Source organism: Neophocaena asiaeorientalis, unplaced genomic scaffold, assembly GCF_003031525.2.
Source record: "Neophocaena asiaeorientalis asiaeorientalis breed wild unplaced genomic scaffold, Neophocaena_asiaeorientalis_V1.1 scaffold204, whole genome shotgun sequence".
Taxonomy (NCBI): Eukaryota; Metazoa; Chordata; class Mammalia; order Artiodactyla; family Phocoenidae; genus Neophocaena; species Neophocaena asiaeorientalis.
This window is the reverse complement of record NW_020173922.1, coordinates 7,054,972-7,078,128: the sequence shown is the minus strand read 5'-3', so window position 1 is coordinate 7,078,128 and position 23,157 is coordinate 7,054,972.

Below are 23,157 nucleotides of genomic sequence, written 5' to 3'. Positions count from 1 at the left end.
CCCTTCCCAGCCTGACTTCCTCCTCTACTGGGAGACAAAGCTGGGCCCCATCTCACTGCTTCCTTCTTCCTTTCTCTCTAGGCCAGCACCCTGCCCACCCTGGTTGCCCCTCTACTGCCAGGGGTATGGGACCTGGCCTGCTGAGAAGTCACCAAGGGGACAGTTGACACAACTCCGAAAGGCAGGGGAGCGAGCTCCAGTGCAATGACTTTCACCCACGGGAAACAGGGTCAGGCGGGACGGGGAGAGAACTAGACTCCCCTATATCCATCACCCCGCAACTAAGCTGAGGTGCGATTCCTCCTGCAAACTGCCTGCAGCAGCCCCCGTGCCGAGTCAGCTGCCTGATCCTTCATGGCTTATTCTGAAATAGCGGCCAGCATGAAAATTCCACGTGTCCTACTGCCTCTTCTCCGCTTCCCCTCCCACTCCTGGGATTTCACCTCCCTGATAAAACTTAAGTGCCTTAGTCCTTGCCTCAGACTCTGCTCTCTGCAGGGCCAGGCTGAGATGTTTACCTTCTCTAATCCAGCATTTCTCAAGGCATGACTTGCAGACCACCTACATCAGAAGCCTCTGGGGTACCTGCTAAAAAAGGCAGATCCTGGGCCCAAGGCAGAAATTCAGACTCAGTAGGTCTGGGAGGGGTGCTAGGAATCTGTCACATTAAAGCCCTACAGGTGACTCAAACACCCTAAAATATGAGGACCACTGGGCTTCTTGCCCTTTCTCCCACATTCTCGCTGAGTCCTCCTGATATCTGCCAACACTGTGTCCCTGGCTCCTGCACCTGTCCTCTCTTCTTCAATCCCGCTGGCCCCTGTTCGGGGTTCATCTCCTTTCTCCTGGAATTTCATCAGAGCCTCCTGAATGTTCTCTCCACGTACTTCCTTCTGAACTTGGACTAAAATCAGAGATCAGGCTGCATGCTTCACAGAGCACCTGGCACACTGCAGTACAGGAGTGGGCACTCCAATTCTGTCCTGGATACACAGAGAGTCCCTGAGGGCGTGGGCCTTCAGTCAGGCAGCATCAGGCCTCTGCTGGACTAATGCTCCTGCCCGTGTTCAGGATTTAATTCTTCTGTCATTGCTACACTCACTCTGCCAATCATGACAAGGTGGGCCGTGAGGACCATGAGACAGGGCCGGTCCATCTATCCCCATGTAACCCCCTATCTAATGGGGCACGCTGTACAGAGTGGGTGCTCTACCTAAGCTGCTAACGGCCAGAGTAACAGAATGATAAAATTCCCTCCTTTTTCTCCTCTGTCTCCCTTTCGATCCTCCCATTCCTGTGTTACTCAATTCCCTCTCCTAACTGATAAACACTCTACCACAGCTCGAGCCCTCTCCTCTGCTCTCTTTGGCCTGACTTTGGCTAAAATCCATTTGACTGCACCTGTGTTCTGTTTATTTCCTTCTCCACGTGCCTTTTCTTGGTGAGTTAAGAAAGTGAAGTAAAAATGTCCTTCCTTATCACAAGGACACAAATTGTATTGCTTAACTGTGAAACTACAGCTAACATTTGTTAAGCATTTACCATGCATTTACCAGGCGTTTCCTAGTTTAGTCCTCTCAACAGCCCTAATAGGTAGGTACTATTTTTATCCACCTTTACCAGTGAGGAAACCGAGGCTTGCAGAGATTATAACTTGCCCACAGAAAGTGCTGGAGTTTGTCTGATCTTAACCATCCTGGTACATTCTTTCTACACTACCTGATGATACACGGTGACTGTCCCCACTGCAGGTACCTGGAATGGATGCCCCACACTGAATAACTGTCCCCAAGTCCAAGTTCATAGCTGCTGTAAGTCGACCCACCCAGACAGCAGGTTTACCAGCTTCACAGTCCTCCTGTTGCTCCATCAACCCTTTGGTTTTTCCTGATCTAACTTTCAGTCCCATTTGCCACACGCTTGGGCCACATCAAGCGGACAATTCATTTCTGGAGAACACACAGTCTTTGTGTTCGGCTTGCCTTGTGAGCGTTCTTGCCACATCGAGCCAGCAGCTCATTTCCCCCCAACATTCTTCCACAAATGTCATTCACTCCATCCCCCTAAAACCCTGCATCACCCTCTTTCACCCTAGCATCCAAACCACTACATGAATGTGTCTCAGAGCCACGCCCAGTGACTCCTGACAGTTTCTCCTTTGAAACCGCCTTCCGAAAACTAATTAGCCCTTAATCTCCCAGTGAACTCTCCTCCCTTCTCAGCAACTCTCTGTGGACTCTATTTCCTTCTCTTGCCTCTTTATCCTTCTGAGCCTTTAAAACCGACCAAGATCTGAGCCAATGACAAAGTTAATTATCCTGCTTTCGCGTGCCACTTGTTTCATCAAGGCATAGAGCTAGCCCCCATTTTCAAAAGGCCTGAGGTATCTCATGATACTCCTGTTTCCCCTCCTTGGATCCTTAGGAGAGAGTAGCTATCTACCATCCTATGCTTAATTGAACTTTTAATTCAAGCTTGGCTTTCCAGCCATCTCACTCTCCCCAAGCGTGCACATCTGGAACCATTCACAAAGTGGTGGCTGAAATTTCCACTAATTCACATGGAATGCTAGGGATGGAGGCCATTGGGAGGGCCTCAGCTTCCCCCAGGTCCCAGGGCAAGTAGTTCAACTCTAAGAAATGCATGCATCAACAAACATCCTAGAGCATGCCTGCTGGGAGCAGAGCCTGAACCAGGGCACTGGAGCAGCCCAGCTCTGTATGTGGTGGCCCTGAGGCATATGCAGACATCATAGACAGCGCTATGGACTGACTTGTGGCCCCCCAAAATCCTTATGTTAAAACCTTAAACCCCAATGCGACTGCATCTGGAGAAAGGGCCCATAGGAGGTAATGAAGGTTAAATGAAACCATAGCGTAGGGACCTAATCCAATAGGACTGTGGCCTTCTAAGAAGAGGAAGAGATCTCTCAATCTCTCTATCTCCCCCAACAATGTGAGGACACAACCAGAAGGCAGCGGTCTACAAGCCAAGAAGAGTTCTCACTGGAAACCAACCACGCTGGCACCTTGATCTTGGACTTCTTAGCATTCAGAGATATGAGAAATAAACTTCTGCTGTTTAAGCCACCCAGCCTGTGATATATTGTTATGGCAGCCTGAGCTAATTAACACTGACAGCAAGCTCTTTTGTCCACATCCAGACAACACGGTTCACAAGGAAAACCAGGAATCCAGAGCTCTTACCCTCCTCACCTGCGTGGCCACTGTGCCCAGAGAGGGTACAGAAATCAGGGAGGGCAGCAAGGAAATTGGGAGAAACACATGTGGAAACTCATCCATTCATTCACCAATAAGCATTTACGGAATGACTACTGTGTGCAATTATAAACATTTTCAAATATAATATATTCATATTTGTTTATAAACACATGAAAGAAAGATCTGGAAAGATAGGCATTAAATGGATAAGGGTCACCTGTGGGGTGGCAGGGAGAAAAGGGGCAAGGAAGATGAAGAACTCTTAATGATGTAAAATTGTTTTAATGTGTGCACCTATGAAAAGACGAACACACAAACTTGCAAATAACTGCTGAATGAGGAAGAAAGGCAGTATGCAAGGCTTAGTGGGTCCAGCTTTCCTGTTTGACAGGCATTCCTACTCCCCAGGCCTTTTCTCTGGGACCTGGGGATGTAATGGCTTTGAAGGCATTGAGGGCTTGTCTGTCCTATGAACAGCTGTATCCCCAGAACCTAGCAAGGTGCCTGGCACACAGTAAATGCCTCCACACTGGTTGCTTGAGTGCGTGAATGGCCAGAGCTCTACAGGAAAGTTCTGGGGAGGGTCTAACCCTGGCCAGGAGATTCAGCTGAAGCTTCAGAAAACATCTGGGACAGTGTTTGTGGAATAAGGCCTGAGTGTGGGGTAAATGGAGAATCTGTAAAACAGAGGTTGAGATGATTCAAGGAACTCTGGGTGGCACATGCCCCAGGAGAAAAGCAAGAGGGACCAGAGTTCTGCAAGTAGAGTCTAACAGCCCAACCCTTACAAGGGACACTAATGTCCCCAACAAGAGAGCATTCTCCCTCTGCCACCAGACCACCAAAGCCCCCAAGTTCCCATATGGTCCTGTACAGACCCTGCCCTCCCAAAACAAGTCGGAGTCCAGAATGGAAATGACTTGTCGCAATGCCATGTTGAGATTCAGCACAGCATGAAGGGGCAGAGCACAGGCTCTGGCTCTGGCCTGCCTGGGGTCGAATCCCGGCTCCGTCACTTAACTGAGTCAGCTAACTTCTGTGCCTAAGTGTCCCCACACATAGAACAAGGATGTTGTCTAAGTACCTTTCTCTATGGAAAACACGTAGAATGGTGCCTGGTCCTAGGAGAGAGGTGGAGGTTGAATAAAACTCGGATTGATTTGAAGACAGCCAAGTGAAATCACGTGACTTCACTCACACAGAACCCATCATCCCAACTCTGAGAAATAAGCTGCATCAGAACTTATATTTGATGCGTCATGGTGACGATCTTTAGAGGTGTTAACCTGGCTAGACTCAGTGACACGGACAGAAGAGGGCAGAGGCCAGCTTGTGGTGTGCACACACCTTCTCCCAGTGATTCAGACACGAATGTGGGGACTTCTGTGAAGAGATTTTACAGATGTGATCAAAGGCTCTATTCAGCTGACAACAAGGAGGGATGATTATCCTCAATGGGTCCAACCTAACCAGGTGAGCCTTTGAAAGAGACTGAGCTTTTCGTAGAGAAAGAGACTTCAACAGCAGCTGGATCTACAACTGCTTTGCTGGATTTTCCCTTTCTGACTGCTATGGACAACAGCTTCCGTCATGCCCATGGGGTTCTAGCTGGCTTGTCATCTTCCCTTCCTGACGGCTTGACCTACGGATTTGGGGCTCACTTAGCCAACCTGCACAATTACATAAGCCTTGTAATACATCTATTAGAATAGATATCTCCTACTGGTTTATGCTTCTCTGGTTGAATCCTGACTGACATAATCATTTCCCAGAGAGTAAACTTGGGGAGGCAATGAACCACTTCCCATTTTCCATATCGAGCACTGTTAAGGATCAAGGGGCTGAATGTGAGCACCAGAATGCAGTTGGTTCTTTTTATTCACAGGAGTTCTGTGCCATACAGTCACCGCGAACACTGAATTAATGAAAGTGAACCACGGTTCCTAAGGGAAATAGATGGTTAGGTTCCTGTGAGCCTCTCGTCACATTTCATCAACTGATCAATACGTTCTTTGTTTTATGTGTGCTTCCATTTAAGACCTTGTTTAATATGTATGATTGATTAACATTAAACTCAGGGTCAGCAGCACTTCCTTCCACCGCCTGAAGGAAGCTTATCTGACACACCTATCTTCTCCATAAGGCACATCACAGCCTTCTTGCACTTGGCAACACTAGCCGGCACTTCCACACTATGCTGGGGGTCTATTTTACACAGTGTAATCACCAAGAAAAAGTACCAAAAATGTGACACAGAACAGAATGTAAAAAGGACACATTTATTGTACACGAGCTGAAAAGAAGGCAAAGCGTCACCTTGTTCCACCTCTTCTGGGAACGTGCACGTCAGGGGACTCAAATTTTTCTCCACTCTGATCACGTCCCAAATGACCACAAAAGCATCACCAGCACTGATTGGGGGGTCACAAATTTTAGTGAGTAGGTGAAACTCCAACTACAGAATCTGTGAATAATAAGAAACAACTGTTTTACTCCTTCTCCCTTCAAACCCTTAAAGAAAGTTTTTTTTCTCTTCCACTCCAGGCATGAATTTCTCGGGTTTGAATCTAGCCTCATCCCCCTTGCTCTCTCTTGGCGCTCTGTCCTCATCTTCCACCCTCGCAAGCCATGCTGGATGTTCTCTGCTTCTCTGCTTCCTGAGAATGGCAGAAAGAAGACCAGATCCGAGGCTGCGCCATGATCAAGGCAAGAAGCCACAAGGCCTGGGTGAAGACAGAGGCAGCGAAGGCTGAGGAAATGCCAGGGGAGGTGGACCCTCCCTTGGTAAACACTGAGGGGGCTGGGGTTAGGGAAGAGGAGTTGAAGGTGACTATGGTTTCTAATTCCATAAATCCAGTATGTACTGAGGAAACGTGCTTGAGATTCAGAGTAAAATGCTGTAGGTCCCTGAGGGAAGGGAATGAGTTCTGTTTGGGACCCAGTAAGTTTGAAACGCCCACAACATTCAGACGGTACAGGTATCAATCAGAGCTGAGTCTCAGCTGCAGAGAAAAGCAAGCAACTGCGGCTAATTCAAGTAGATGAGGAAATTACTAAAGGAGAGCTAGCAATTTACAGAATTTCCAGACTGGCCACGGAGCCGAGACTGGAACCTCTGCAGCCAGGAGCAAGCATTACATTCATCCTAATCTGGTCCAGTGAGGAACCCCTTGTTGAAACCACTGGAAACAAGACTGTAGCTCACAGCTCTGACTCAGGACTCTGCCTCCAGGACACTGCTGAATTCTGAAACGTGGCCGTCACCGCCATCCTCAAAGGACGGATTCTGCATGGGCCCTGTTTCTGATCAGAGCTGGGGTCACAAGCATCTCACAAGTACGGCCTGGGCCACCTGCCTGTGCTCTAGCTACCAGGCTGGGGACAGGGAGTGGGGATTAGTCTCTGGAGTCGGAAATGGGTCCTGCCTCATAAGCGGGGAGATTCCCTGTACAGAAGAATGATGCTCAGCTCGTGGGCATCCAATCAGAATAACAAATGCCTGCTGCAGGAGATTCAGAAAGGTGAGCAATGCGAATAGTCATAACAGCTCCCACTTTTAAGCCCTTGATTATGGCAGGCGCTACATAAAGTGGTTCACATGCATTGACAGAGTTTAAACTGCACGAAAAGTATTACGTGGGTATAGAGAAGAGAGAAGATCCAGCGAGAGCAGAGCAATTTACTAGGGTGGCCAAACACACTTGACTGAGGGGTTCCCTAGTGAGGACTTTCAGTTATAACACCAGGGAAATCTCAGCAAAACCAGGGCAGGTGGTCAACCTAGTCTGGTCAGACAGATACGGGTCCAAATTCTGGCCTGTGCACCTGGGAAAAGTGACTTAACTTCTTGGAACTCTGGCTTTCCCATTTATAAATGGGTATAACAAAAGTATCTCTCTCGGGCTTCCCTGCTGGCGCAGCGGTTGCGAGTCCACCTGCTGATGCAGGGGACACGGGTTCGTGCCCCGGTCCGGGAAGATCCCACATGCCGCGGAGCGGCTGGGCCCGTGAGCCATGGCCGCTGAGCCTGCGCGTCCGGAGCCTGCGCTCCGCAACGGGAGAGGCCACAACAGTGAGAGGCCCGTGTACCGCAAAAAAAAAAAAAAGTATCTCCCTCATAGAACTGTTGTGAAGGGTTAGAGATGACATGAACAAAATTCTTAGTACATCACCAGGTATATATTACAGGCACTAAAAAAAAAAAAAATAGACATTATTCTTATTAACTCCCAGAGAACTTGAGTTTGTCCACATTACAACAAACGGTAGAACCAAGATTTCAATCCAGGACTGAACAACTCCAAGCTGTACTTTAGATCCCTAAGCATTTATTGCAACCCTATCCGGATGGTGGTTGAAGTTACAGGACGATAAAGGAAGGGGGACAGACCAGGGTTAGCACTATCAGCTATCCTAATATTTAAGGCAGAAAGAAGAGGCAGAGCCAGCAAAGAAGAGGAGAAACAGATCACAAATAGGGGAGATACGTTTGTGAAAGTAGAAAAATTACAGAAGTCAGGAGTGGCAAATCAGATCCAATGCTGCAGAGAAATCAGTAGGTTATAAACACATTACTCTTCCAATCAGGCAAGAAAAAGTTAAAATGAGAAAGTTGAGGGGTGTTGACTTCCAGCAATGATGGAGCAACAGAGACTGACTCTACCCCTTCAACAAACAGAAAAACACAGAAGATTTAGGAGACAAGAGTTTTTAAAACACTGGACAACAGAAAGCACAAGATAATGATCCCCTGAGGGAAGGGAAACAAATAGATTAAACCCTAAGGGTGCCCCAGCTCACCGCCTGAAGAGCATTTTCAGGCTGCAGTGCAGGAAGGGCTAATGAAACAGATAGAACAACCCCCAGAGGCTCATATGGGGCCAAGAGTAGTTCACATTCCAACTGACAAGAATGGAGAGAATTCCTAATATATGGAATATCAGGAAGGTCCTCAGGAGGGTGTTGCTTCAATACCGAGGCCCAATTAGCTTAAATCAGATGTTGGCAAACTTCTTAAAGGATCAGATACTAAGTATTTTAGGCTGTGGGCCACACAGCCTCCACTGCAATCACCCAGTTCTGCTGTTGGAGCATAAAATATGTCAACATAAAACATACCACAGATAATATGTCATCAAATGGGTGTAGCTGTGTTCCAAAACAATTTTACTTCCCAAAGGAGGCAGCTGGCTTGTGGGCCACAGTTTGCCAACCTCTGGATTACACTAAAGTTTGTTCTGGAGTCACCCAAGCAAAGCTGAAAGGCAAGCCTCAGAAGTACCACACTAACCCCAAAGACCTTAATAGCACCCCAGAACAAAAAGCCCAACAACATTTAGAGGAGCACCAAAAATTCCAGCACTCAAAATTATTTACAATATCTGGAATCCAATCAAAAATTCATGCAAAGAAGCGAAAATAAAGCCCATAATAAGGAGGAAAAACAACAGACCCAGAAATGTCACATATGATAGAAATAGTACATAAAAACATTAAGACCATATTATAACTATACTGTATAAGCTTAAGAAAGTTAAAGGAAAGCGGGAGCATGTTAAGGAGAGACATGAAAGATAGAAAAAAAGTTTTAAGTCAGATTTCTACATATGAAAAATACAATGCAAGAGGTAAGATAAACTTGATGGTGTTAACAGCAGATTAGCTATTGCAGGGGAAAAACCAAAATTAATGAATTTAAAGACACAGCAATAGAAACAACCCAAAATGAAACAATGACAGGGAAAAAAAAACCAAACACACTGCAAAACAAAAAGAGAGTCATCAGTGAGCTACTGAACACATAAAGTAGGCTATTATACTTGTAAGTGGAGTCCAAGAAAAGAGGACATGAGTGGGGGAATAAAAATGTATTTGAAAAAATAATGGCTCGAAAATTTCCAAACTTAATGAAACCTATAAAATGCAGTAAGCTCAACAAATCTCAAATATAAGAAACATAAAGATGACCACACCAAGGTGTATCATAATCACATTGCTTACAACCAGTGATAAAGAAATCTGAATGGCTAGGAAAAAAAAAAAAAAGACAAAGAGGACTAAAGATAGAAAGCACACTTCAGAAACAATGCAGTCCAGAAGACAGTAATTTCTTTCAAGTACTGAAAGAAAACCAAGTGTTAACCTAGAATTCTATACCCAGCAAAACTACTTCTCAAAAACACAGGTCAAATAAAGACATTTTTGAACAAAGAATGAAAGAACTCATCATGAACAGACCACCACTACAAGAAATGTTAAAGATAGTCTTTCAGAGGGTTAATGACAGCGAATGTAAATTTGGGTCTACACAAAGGAATGGCGGGCACCAGAAATGAAAAATATGTAGGGAAATATAAAATACTTTTTTCTTACTTTAAGAAATCTCCTTACAAGAGAAGCAACTATTTAAAGGAAATAAATTTAACAACAATGCTTTGAGGGGTTCACAGCACACGCAGAAACGAAATGAATGATAACAATGGCACAAAAGGAGGAAGGGGGAAAAGGTGGAAATGAACTGTTCTAAGATTCTTATACTAAATCTGAAGTGGTATGATGTTCCGTTAAATACTGTGGTTAGCACACATATGGTCACCTTATTTTTGATAAAGGAGGCAAGAATATACAATGGAGAAAAGACAGCCTCTTCAATAAGTGATGCTGGGAAAACCGGACAGCTACATGTAAAAGAATGAAATTAGAACACTCCCTACCACCATACCCAAAAATAAACCCAAAATGGATTAAAGACCTAAATGTAAGGCCAGATACTATCAAACTCTTAGAGGAAAACATAGGCAGGACACTCTATGACATAAATCACAGCAAGATCCTTTTTGACCCAACTCCTAGAGAAATGGAAATAAAAACAAAAATAAACAAATGGGACCTAATGAAACTTAAAAGCTTTTGCACAGCAAAGGAAACCATAAACAAGACGAAAAAACAACCCTCAGAATGGGAGAAAATATTTGCAAATGAAGCAACTGACAAAGGATTAATCGCCAAAATTTACAAGCAGCTCATGCAAGCTCAATATCAAAAAAACAAACAACCCAATCCAAAAATGGGCAGAAGACCTAAATAGACATTTCTCCAAAGAAGACACTCAGATGGCCAACAAACACACGAAAGGACACTCAACATCATTCATCATTAGAGAAATGCAAAATCAAAACTACAATGAGGTATCACCTCACAGCAGTCAGAATGGCCATCATCAAAAAGTCTACAAACAGTAAATGCTGGAGAGGGTGTGGAGAAAAGGGAACCCTCTTGCACTGTTGGTGGGAATGTAATTTGATACAACCACTATGGAGAACAGTATGGAGGTGTCTTAAAAAACTACAAATAGAACTACCATATGACCCAGCAATCCCACTGCTGGGCATATACCTTGAGAAAACCATAATTCAAAAAGAATCATGTACCAAAATGTTTATTGCAGCTCTATTTACAATAACCAGGACATGGAAGCAACCTAAGTGTCCATCGACGGATGAATGGATAAAGAAGATGTGGCACATATATACAATGGAATATTACTCAGCCCTAAAAAGAAATGAAATTGAGTTATTTGTAGTGAGGTGGATGGACCTAGAGGCTGTCATACAGAGTGAAGTAAGTCAGAAAGAGAAAGACAAATACCATATGCTAACACATATATATGGAATCTAAAAAAAAAAAAGTTCTGAAGAACCTAGCTGCAGGACAGGAATAAAGACTCAGATGTACAGAATGGACTTGAGGACACGGTGAGGGGGAAGGGTAAGCTGGGACGAAGTGAGAGAGTGGCATGGACTTATATACACTACCAAATGTAAAATAGATAGCTAGTGGGAAGCAGCCACATAGCACAGGGAGATCAGCTCGTTGCTCTGTGACCACCTAGAGAGGTGGGAGGGAGATACAAGAGGGAGGAGATATGGGGATAGATGTATATGGAGAGTGGATTCACTTTGTTAAAAGGCAGAGACTAACACACCATTGTAAAGCAATTATACTCCAATAAAGATGTTAAAAAAAAAAAAAAGACTGTGGTTAAAGATGTATACTGTAAAACCTATAGGAACCTCTGAAAAAAAATAAAAAGAGGTACAGTCAATTAAATCAATAAAGGAAAACTTCCCTGGTGGCACAGTAGTTAAGAATCCACCTGCCAAGGTAGCGGAGGCAGGTTAGAGCCCTGGTTGGGGAAGACCCCACAGCCGTTAGAGCAACTAAGCCCATTAGCCACAACTACTGAGCCTGAGCTCTAGAGCCCGTGATCCACAACAAACAGAAGCCACCCCGATGAGAAGCCCGCACACCACAACGAAGACCAAACACAGCCAAAAATAAACAAATTAATTTTTTTTAAAAATTATTAAACCAATAAAGGAGATAAAATGGAATCATATCAACTGCAAATTGGCACAAGGTATCTTTTAAGGGTGTTAGAAATATTCTAAAACTAGACTGTGGTGATGGTTGCACAACTCTGTAAATTTACTAAAAATCACTGAGGTGTATATCTAAAATGGGTAAATTTATGGTATTTAAATTATACCTCAATAAAGTTGCTAAAAAATTAAAGACACTTAATCCAAAAGAATACAGAAAGAAAAAAGAAAACAAAAATCAGATGGGACCAATAAAAAACAAATAGCAATATGACAGATTTTAAAACACATTAAAAAGTAGAGAGGTCTAAACAATTCTGACAGAGAAAAAGTTGAAGGATTACTCTACCTGATTTCAAGAATTATTATAAAGCTACAGAAATCATGACAGTCTGTTATGGGCATAAAGACAGTCATACAAATAAATGAAACAGAATAAAATCCAGTTATAGATACATGTATTTATGGTCAATTGATTTTCAACTAAATTTCTCAAAGCAATTCAATGAGGAAAAAAACCATCTCTTCACCAAATGGTACTGAAGCCACTGGATACTCCTATGCAAATAATAAATAAATAAACAAGCAAAAAAACAGATAAAAAACCTTGCTTCACACCACAAAAAGTTTAACTCAAAATAACCAAAGACTTCAATGTAAAAGCCAAAATTATTAAACCTCTAGAGGAAAGCATAGGATAAAATCTAAGTGAATTGGGTTAGGCAAAGATTTTTAAAATAGGATATAAACCATAAAAGAAAAAAACTTATACATCGTTATTTCATCAAAATTAAACATTTCTGGGCTTCCCTGGTGGCGCAGTGGTTAAGAATCCGCCTGCCAATACAGGGGACATGGGTTCGAGCCCTGGTCTGGGAAGATCCCACATGCCGTGGAGCAACTAAGCCTGTGTGCCACAACTACTGAGCCTGAGCTCTAGAGCCCGTGAGCCACAACTACTGAGCCCAAGTGCTGCAACTACTGAAGCCTGCGTGCCCTACTAGAGCCCGTGCTCCACAACAAGAGAAGCCACCGCAATGAGAAGCCCGCTCACCGCAACAAAGAGTAGCCCCCGCTCGCTGCAACTAGAGAAAGCCCGCACGCAGCAATGAAGACCCAACACAGCCAAAAATAAATAAATTAATTAATTTAAAAAAAATTTTTTAATTAAACATTTTTGCTCTTCAAAGAACACTTAACAAAAAAGCAAACTACGTACTGGGAAAAAATATCTGCAAAACATATATCTGATAAAAGAAATATATACAGAATATATGAAGAACTCTTACAACACAGTCTCCCCTGGGGGCGCAGTGGTAAAGACCCCCCCTGCCAATACAGGGGACATGGGTTCGAGCCCTGGTCTGGGAAGATCCCACATGCCGTGGAGCAACTAAGCCTGTGTGCCACAACTACTGAGCCTGAGCTCTAGAGCCCGTGAGCCACAACTACTGAGCCCAAGTGCTGCAACTACTGAAGCCTGCGTGCCCTACTAGAGCCCGTGCTCCACAACAAGAGAAGCCACCGCAATGAGAAGCCCGCTCATCGCAACAAAGAGTAGCCCCCGCTCGCTGCAACTAGAGAAAGCCCGCACGCAGCAATGAAGACCCAACACAGCCAAAAATAAATAAATTAATTAATTTAAAAAAAATTTTTTAATTAAACATTTTTGCTCTTCAAAGAACACTTAACAAAAAAGCAAACTACGTACTGGGAAAAAATATCTGCAAAACATATATCTGATAAAAGAAATATATACAGAATATATGAAGAACTCTTACAACACAGTAAGAAGAAAGAACCTGATAAAAATAAAATGGGCAGAAGAGATATTTCAAAGAGCAGATATCGATGGCAAATGACAATAGCTACCACTACACACCCATTTGAATGTCTAAAATTTAAAAGACTGTATCAAGTTCATCAAACTGAATGAACCACCAGCGGCATGGATGAATCTGAAAAGTATCATGGTAAGTGAAAGAAGCCAGACACACAAAAACTACACACTATGTGATTTAATTTACATAAAATTCTAGAAAAGGCAAAATTACAGCAATTAAAAGCAAGTCAGTAGTTTCCAGGGGCTGGGGTAGAGGTCAGGGATTAACTGCAGAGAGGAATGAGAGATCTTTCTGGGGTGATAGAAATGTTTTACACCATAATTAGAGTAGCGGTTACAAGACTTTATATACCTATCTAAAGTCATTGACTTGTACACTTAAAATTGGTTTTATTGTATTCAATTATATCTCAAAGCTGAAAAAAAACACCTTTGAACTCAGTATTTAGACCCAAGCATGGAGGAGACTATTCACTAGGGAAAATATTCAAACTTCTATAAACCATCCTTTAAAATACTGATTTTGGTTTCTATTTTATAATATAGACAATATATGTGTACATTAGCATATGTATACACAGTTGACCCTTGAACAAGGCAGGGGTTAGGGGTGCCGACTCCCACGCAGTAGAAAATCCTCATATACTTTTACAGTCGGCCCTCTGTATCCATATATTCAACCAGTTGTAGATCGTGTAGTACTGTGGGTCACGCTTATTGAAAAAAATCTGTGTATAAGCAGACCCGCGCAGTTCAGAGCCACGTTGTTCAAGGGTCAATTGTAATTTACAAATGAATATTCATTCATTGAGGCACATCCTCCATATTTTTTCACTGATAGGGATGAACCATTTAAAACACGCGGACAGGGTTTCCCTGGTGGCGCAGTGGCTAAGAATCCACCTGCCAGTACAGGGGACACGGGTTCGAGCCCTGGTCCGGGAAGATCCTACACGTCGCGGAGCAGCGAAGCCCGTGCGCCACAACTACTGAGCCTGCGCTCTAGAGCCCACGAGCCACAACTACTGAAGCCCGCGTGCCTACAGCCCGTGCTCCACAACAAGAGAAGCCACAGCAATGAGAAGCTCACGCACCACAACGAAGAGTAGCCCCCACTCGCCGCGACCAGAGAAAGCCCGCGCGCAGCAACGAAAACCCAATGCAACAAAAAATAAATAAATAAATTGATATTAAAAAAAACCCAAACGTGTGGAGACCTCCAAATTGGTTGGGGTGGGAGAAGCGGAAACCAGATTGTCATAGCTACTGACAGGTGAGGGCAACAAACACACTTCTCTTTCAAGACACTGGGTGAAGAGAAAGGGTACAGCTACAGGCAGAGTGGAGAGTTGAGGGAAGGTGATTCCATGTAGGATGGGTCATTTTAACGTAGGTTTAAAGGAAGGAGTCAGAAAAGATAGATCATTAATAAAGTTGGGGGGCAGGGGGAAGAGAAGGAAACACTGCGGATGAAATACCTGGTCTGCAGAAGGAGATGGTTCTGGGGCCTCAGTAAAGAGTTGTGAGAGAGAAAGCTGTCTTTAATGAATTATTAAGCAAGGTCTTCAGTGCAAGGGGGAAGAGAAGGTAGGAGAGGAGTCTTTGGAACAAGCAGCATAGGCAATAATGTGCAGAACTGACTAGATGTGGACCCACATATAAATAAGCAGTTGTGAGGAAGCAGCTGAAGATCTATCATCAAGCTCTTTTTACGGCAGTGGTACCCACCACACGCTCACATTCCTGATGTAACCCTGAGATGGTTGACAGGAGTCAGCTGCTTATTAGACTTGGCCACTGAGGGCAATGTCCCTCCACGCCTCCTCCAGCAACGGGAAGCGCCCAGGAAGCGGAGGTTGGTAGGGACTTAAGTAGAAACTGGTAAACTGGTATCTATACCTCTAGGCCCCTTTGTAATTCATCCACCACCCACAGGATCTTGGGCCACGATGCCCACTTTGGCCTCAGATGCTAATTTTGGGCCCGCTGGTCAATGCTAAGCTGGGCGCGGTGGTTGTGTAGGTGGGGACCACCAGGAAGCAGAGGAAGTGGGACTGGTGAATCAGGCAGGGGCCCTGCTTCAGCGTGGCCTGACTCACCCCGGACCGTGGGAATGGGCACTCTGGGGCCGGTGGCGCCATCTCTGAGCAGCACCAGGGCTGTCAGGGGCATCATTAGTGGTTGCGAATGCTTGCCCAGCACTTCTCACAAGGTGGCCTTGGGGCTTGCCCACACGCCATCTGAGTAATTACGTCCTCTTTACCTTCCAGCAGATCCAGATGAACCAGCACTTCACCTCCTGACTTCACTTCTGCGTGCTGCCCTGAGTGGTACAGTGAGTTGAGCCCTAGAGATGGTACTTCTTTTCAAACCTACTCATCCCTCTTCCCTCACTACCCACCGCTGGAGGATTCAGGAGACTTAGAGGTAGGGCCTCTGACCACCTTCTCTTTTCATTTGTCAGCTGCAAACTGACTTCCCAGAGAAATCCAGACAGCCTCTACTGCCAGTGTGAACACTTGATATGAGGGTTTCTCTCATTTCCCTATCTACCTCTAGTAACTCTGCTTCTTCACTCTGATGAAACAACCCTCCTTCACTTTTCAGTTGATGTCGTTCAGCTGGTGTCAGTTCCACCCCTAGCACCAGCCTGGCTCATCAGAACACCACAATCTCCTGGCCACAGCGACTGGTTCAACAATGGACACGACTCAAAAAACAGTCCACAAGACTGAGTTCTGAGAGTTTTGTGGAACTCTTAGAAAAGAAAATCATTCCCTGCTGTGGTTACTGAGAGCACAGAATATGGGCCAAAAGTTACTGGCAGCTTTTTTTCTTTTTTAAGATGACCCTTATGTGCCAAGAACTGTCTTAAGTGTCTTTATGTATATACTGTCTCATTTAATTCCCACATCAACCCCATGAGTTATAAGTTCTATTATATGAGGCAGCATAGTTTGGAGATCAATAGTACTGACTCTGGAACCAGACTACCTGGATTTAACTTCTGGCTCCATCATTTACTAGTCGTGTAACGGGCAAGTTATTTAAACGTTCTGTGCCTCAGTTTCCTCATCTATAATATGGGGCTACTAAGAGCACCTACCTCATAGGTTGTGAAGATTAGCGAATTTATTTACATAGAGTACTTGGAAGAACACGAGGCAGAACAGCAAGTGCTCAACAAATTTTAGCTATCACTGTCACCATCACCATCATCATCATGTCCCATTTAAAGACAAGGAAACTAAGGCACAGAGATGTTAAGAAACATGTCTATGGTTGTGCAACTAGTAGGTGATGGCCTGGGGATTTGAATCAAGACTGCTTCTGGCTATAGAGACCATGGTTTTGGTTTGGTTTTGCTCTTTTGGCCGCGTTGCGTGGCTTGTGGGATCTTAGTTCCCCAACCAGGGATCGAACCCATGCCCCCAAGCAATAGAAGCCCGGAGTCCTCACCACTGGACCACCACAGAATTCCCGAGACTATGTTCTTAACCATGAAACAGTACTTCCTGTGCCCTAGGGCATCACCTTGGTCTGCAGAAAACGGAGAGATAACACACACAAAACAGAGCTGAGAGGTGGAGAGGGTAAAACAGAGTCCTGAGGACATTCTCAGGGCGCCTTGAACCAGTTGTCTTACTCTGTACAGCTGCTATAACAAAAATGCCACAGGCTAGGTAGCATATAAACAATAAACTTCTCACAGCTCTAGAGGCTGGCAAGTCCAAGATCAAGGCACTGGCAGACTCAGTATCTGATGACTGTCATCTCACTGTGTCCTCACATGGTGAAAGGAGTGAAACAGCTTTCTGGAGTTTCTCTATAAGGGCACTAATCCCATTCCTGATGGCTCCACCCTCATGACCTAATCATCTCCCAAAGGCCCTCACCTCCTAATACCATCACCTTGGGGGGTTACAGGTGTTGTAACACACAAATTTTGCAGGGACACGAACATTCAGTCTATTGCACCAGACAAGCCAGAAATCAAATCTCTCTTTGGAGTTTTTAAAAATATTAACCAACAAAACTCCTCTACCTCAATCCAGTTTGAGCTGGGGTATCTGTCCCTTGCAGTTGAAATCCCTTGGCAACTTGACTGAAATAGCACCCTCGTATTCTGAGCCTGAATGGCCCCAAAAGAAGAGAAAACATTGCCATGAAAGAATTTACTCTAGGGTTACCAAACCAGAGCTGTCCATTTGTTTGGTCATTCATTCACTTCATTCAAGCACCCTCCATGGATGGCGCTATGTTAGTTGCCAAAACATTCTGAGTGGACTGGGCATAAGGCATTTCAGCATCAAAATATCAGTGGTGTTCCCATGAGTATATTAATTAGGTCCAGCTCCAGCCTCAAGTAGTCTCAATTCTCCTTCTATCTGTCAGAACAGAAGTCTCTGGAATCTTACAATCTATGCCAGATCTTTTCTGAGCTCTGCATATCCATTGCTACAGCTGGACTCTGGCCTGGCTTTAAATGCAAAAGGTAATGGGGAATTTCTGCACAGACTAAATTATTCACCTCCATCGAACGACATAAGCAGCATTCAATCTCCAACTGTGGACACAGTCTTCCCAGATCAAAATATTCAACTGAGGTCCAAACAGGAAACGCAGATGCCAAACAGGTGACTTAGAAGGCAGGGGTCAAAGCCCTCCAACCAGCAAGGTGAGTCGTTTCCTTCTTTGCGTCAGATCTGCACACAGAGAACCCTTGAGGGCTGGGATTACTTTTGATTTTTACATCACAAGCGTCATAGAAAATATACAATGAAAAACCCGATGATTCCTCGGAGAGTTCATTGCTCTCCCGTCTCCTTTGATTCCCCTGCCTCCTCTCCACATCCTTTGAACTCCTAAAAGGACACTTTGAAGGCATGTCATAAAGCAGTTTTTCATTCATGCTCTGCTCTTTGATGATCTTGCTGTTTGTCTGAACTGCAGCGTCCACAGGATGTCGGCCGGGCAAGCTGAAAGCCAATACCGACGAGGAACGGCCAAGCGAGGATGAGCTTGAGTGGCGCTCGTCAATAAGAAGAGAGCGGAAGGGAGGACAGAGCCAGGTCGGAGAGGCCTGAGCAGGATTTCTGGTCTCTCTTGCAGGTCCTACCCTTCAGAGTGGTCACTTGTGAGAGAGGCCAAGGATACCAGAGCCCAGCAACAGCTCGCTCCATCTGCTAAAGATTTTGTTCCGAGGCTTCCCTCCTGCTCTGGCCTCACACAGGAGAGCTCTCTGCTCACCCCACACTGCACTAACCCAGCGCCCACTTGATGAAAAGGATAATGGGCTTTGACTTTTCCCAACCTCTTCGTTATCTTCTAGTGCAAGTTTCATTCATTTCAAAGCTAGGAAGACACCATGAGGTGGGGAAAGGAGAGAGAGAGAAGGGTGGGGGGCTAGCCAGCCAGGTCTGCAGATACACACCTTCTTTCACCTTGCCGACTGACTCAATGGCTGAGAACTAAGACTCTTTATGTATGACTCTTAAGAATGTTAAAATACTCCGGAAATAGCCAGTGGCCCTCAAAACAGCAGCCCTGGCTCCCCTGGCCTAGGGATGGGTAACTATGATGAGGGTGTCATGATGAGAGCCTTCCACGAACCTGAGTGTTCTCAGATCCGAAGGGAAAAGAAACCACTCCCTTCCGCAATGCAGTGAGTCTGATTCATGCTAATGAAGTGGCTGGGCGCGGGGTTGGGGGGGGGGGCGGGGAAAAACCTTCATCCAGCTGTAAACATTCAATACATTAGAACCCATCACTCTGGAGGCAAGCATGTGGTGTCAGAGGGGAGGGTGAAGACCCCACTCATTCTCAAGTGTTTAGTGAGTGCCTACCAAACCCTGGCAGGACAAGAGTGAGCCAGACAGACAGATCTCTGCCCTCGTGGAGCTAATGATTTACTGAGAGGCCAGACGTTCAACACTTCCACTCACTCATATATGCATAATTATAAACTGGGAAACGTGCCTTGAAGAAAAAGTATAGGGTGTTAATGCGAGAATTTAACAGAGAGACACCATTTGGACACGGGGGCCAGGCTACATGGAGATCTGGGTGGGCCCAATCTAAAGGGGTGTCAATTAAGCTGAAGGGGAGAGGGAGCTGGGCAGGCACAGAGTAGGGAACAGTAACGTTATGCAGAGATAACAGCATTTTATGCAAAGCGAGCAGCATAGGAGAAAGCCTAGCCGAAGGGGAGACAGACTGGAGGGGTCCACAGTTAGCAAAAGACCTGCGAGGAGTAAAGAGTGAACCAATGTGTACAAAGCCTCACAACATGCCAGACGCTGTACCCAGTACCAGGAACACGGCCGTGAACGTAATTCACAAAATCCCTGTCCTCCTGGAGTTTGCTTCCCAGATGTTACCTCGTCGGGAACCAGACTCCAGCAGAGTGACCAGTAATTCAGGCTGCCTGGCCATGATGAAGCAATGGACAGGGCTACTTCATACACGCAAGGGTTTTCTCATCCAAAGGGCTCACGGCGTGGGCCACCAACTTCAAGTGAGCAGCTACTCTCATTTTTCCCTGCTTGGATGGACGCCAAACCAAGATCACCCGTGGGAACGCAGCAGGGGACAGGCCAACCCAATCAGACAAGGAGAGCACCCATTCCCCTGGGCTGGCAACTCCGGCCCACGGTGGCCAGGGGTCTGGAATGGTCTCCAGGCCCGCCATCAATCAGTTCTAAGTCCTGAAGACAGTTCTGGCACAGAGCAAAGTGCTTTGTGCGGCATGGGATTTTTGAGTCAAACAGAACTGGCTTCTTATCCCAGCTCTGCCACGTGCCAACTGGACCCAGAGCTTTACCCTCTCTGAGCCTCTCTTTCTTAGTCTATAAAAGAGGGTTAAGGGTTACTAGGACCTTGACCACAGGGTAGTTGTGAGAATTAGGAGAGTTGGGGCATGTAAAGCACTGAGCACCCTTCACAGGGCTCAGCATCAGCTACTGGGGCTATGACGACTGTGACAGATCCCACTTCCCTGCCTGGAGGTGCCTGGTTTAATGTAGTTTTCGTAAAGCCCCGAACTACAAGGCCAGCAACTGAGCGCACCACACAGCCCTCTCCCCTTTATCCACGCACTGCCCGGGGAAACCAAGGCAGAGTTCAGCATCTAGCCCGGCGTAACCCCAGGACTTCAAAGTCAGGAATGTTCATTTCTGAGAACAATGAAGCAACCACAGGAAGCAGGCAGCAGCAACAACTGGCCGAATTAGTCCCATGGGAATTACTCGGATGTATCTTCCACTCAAAAGGACGTTGTGAATTTTCCATTGCAAATATTTAATATCGAACTGGGTTCTCTCTTCCTTCCGCCTTTGTCGGTGGAGTGCTCGAAATAATTTTAATATTAGCCGAAGCCAAGGAAAATTAGAAAGATAAATCTGCAACATTTAGTCCCCCTGTCTCCCTGCCCACAGCATATCCCACAGCCAAACTGCAGTGATTTGAAGTCTGCCGCAGCTCGGCAGCCCAGCAGCTGAGCAGTTGCTTTTAAGACAGATGACATGGTTTAAACGCTGGCCCTGTTACTCACAAATTTTACGATTTTAGGCTAGTAACTTATGCTCTTTAAGCCTCAGTTTCTTCCTCCATAAAATGGGGACGGTAGGAATCCTTACTGAGTTACTGAGCATGAAGGAAAAGTTCCACAGGTGAATGCTAGTTGCTATTATTCCTACTACCTGTTCTGTTCCCACCATGATCTAGGTCATCCAGAGATGGCTCAGGGACAGCCGGGCTAGCAGACGCCAAACAGGCACGAGCTGACAAAGGAGAAAAACATCTTCGGCTGGAACTGGGTGAGGAGGCTTTGCGTCCTCCTTGGAAATTGACAGGCTACACGGAAGGGAAGATCTGTGTGAAATTTAGAGAATCCACCGGTGGCCAGGTCACAATGCACTGACTCGGAGGGAGCTGCCTTCCTGTTTCCTGTCATTTCCAGCCCCCAGACCAGAGCTGACACCAGATCCAAATCCTAGACCTTTAGAGTAAATTTAAGAACCTCTATAGGGTTTTCTTTTCTTCCGTCCCTTGCAATTCCCTTCCCGCAGTGCACCATACAGTCTGACCTCACGGAACTTATAGTCTAGGAAGGAAGATGACAGACCATAACGTCATCAATCAGGAAAAGTCCTCTGAAGGAAATAAACTTCCTTCCATGTAGGAGGTGGACAGTGACCAGGGACAGGATCTCAGGTGGGGTGGCCCGGGAAGGCCGCCCCGAGGAAGGGGATATGGGGCCCAACACTGCACCAGTGACCAAAGAAAAGGCTATCTAGCTAATTCTTTATTTTCAAGGCAATTAACAGGTCCGAGGAATAAGTGCTTGAGAACAAGTTAAAGGAGAAGTACTAGACTGAGGGTCTTTCCCGTCTAATCCTCTCCTCGCACCCCCACCGCCAAAGCATGAAAAGGTTAGCGCAGGATGGACCCAGGAGAATCGAATTCACCTCCCACAGATGGCCCTGAATCATTAGCAGAAACACAGGTCTCTCTAACCTGTGCCAGAACCACCGCTAGATTAATGACAATCAGAACAGCAAAAATCACTTACTGCGTGGGGCACATGCGAGGCAGCAGGCCAGCACTGCCTTGTGTTCCCTCGTTTACTCCTCCCAACATGGGGACGATGATACTGTCATCCCCATCTGCATCTCACTCATGGGGAGACCCGAGCTCAGGGAGGCAAAGCGGCCCAGGGGAACACAGCTAACTGGAGGTGGGGCAGGGAGGCTGCGAAGTAGGTACCATCATCAGCTCCATTTCACAGTTGAAGAAATTAAGACATGGAGAGGTCAAGTGACCTGTCCAACGTGGTACAGCCCGTAGCGGGTAGAAGGAGGACTTAAGGCCAGGCAGATGATGCCAGCGCCCAGGCACAGAAGAACCTGAAGCGTGTGCGGGGAACAGCAAGTCCTTCCGTTTCTCTGCAGCGGCAGGTGTACAAAGAGACACGAGGGGGCGTCGACATTCATTCAATGAACATGAAAGATGTACAGAACAGCCCGGCCTGGTACCGCCTTTCCGGAGCTTCAGTCTAGTAAGAAAGCCAGAGACGGACAAGTTTATGCACATCACCTGTGTATATTCATGAATGCTGGGACATGAGATGAGGAGTTTAGGGTGTGATGCGTGTAGACAAAGAGAGGCAACTAGAGAAATCTGAGGCAGGTCCTTGTAAGGGTTAGCTGAGTGAAGAGTGAACGTGCCAAGTATCAGGACCCTGGAAGGAACATGGCAAATTTGAGGAAATGATGTAGAGTGGAGAGACTTGGGTGCATGGGTGAGGTAAGGGAGGCAGGGAACAGGAGAGGAGTCTGGAGAGCTCGGCAGCAGAGAAGATGGAGAAAGTGATGGGAGGCCGGGTTGCAGGGAGCTCACAAGCCAGGCTGAGGAACCTCCCTCCACCAGTAGGTCTGGGGGAAGCAAACATTGCCACAAGCAGAGCTACACCTCCAAGGTCAGTCATCTGGAGACAGGAGTCAGGAGATTAGGGAGGAAGCAGGACTGGTGGTACTGAAACAACATAAACCAGGGGAAAGGTGGCAAGTACCTGGAGGAGATGGAGGCAGGAGAAGTAAAGAGGAGGGAAGGAATTCAAAGAGTCAGCAGAGAGGGGAGGGACAGGCCCGTAAGGATGCCTAGGCATCAAGGGGGAAAGCCGAGCCCTACCTGGGGACAGGGAGCCTGGGGC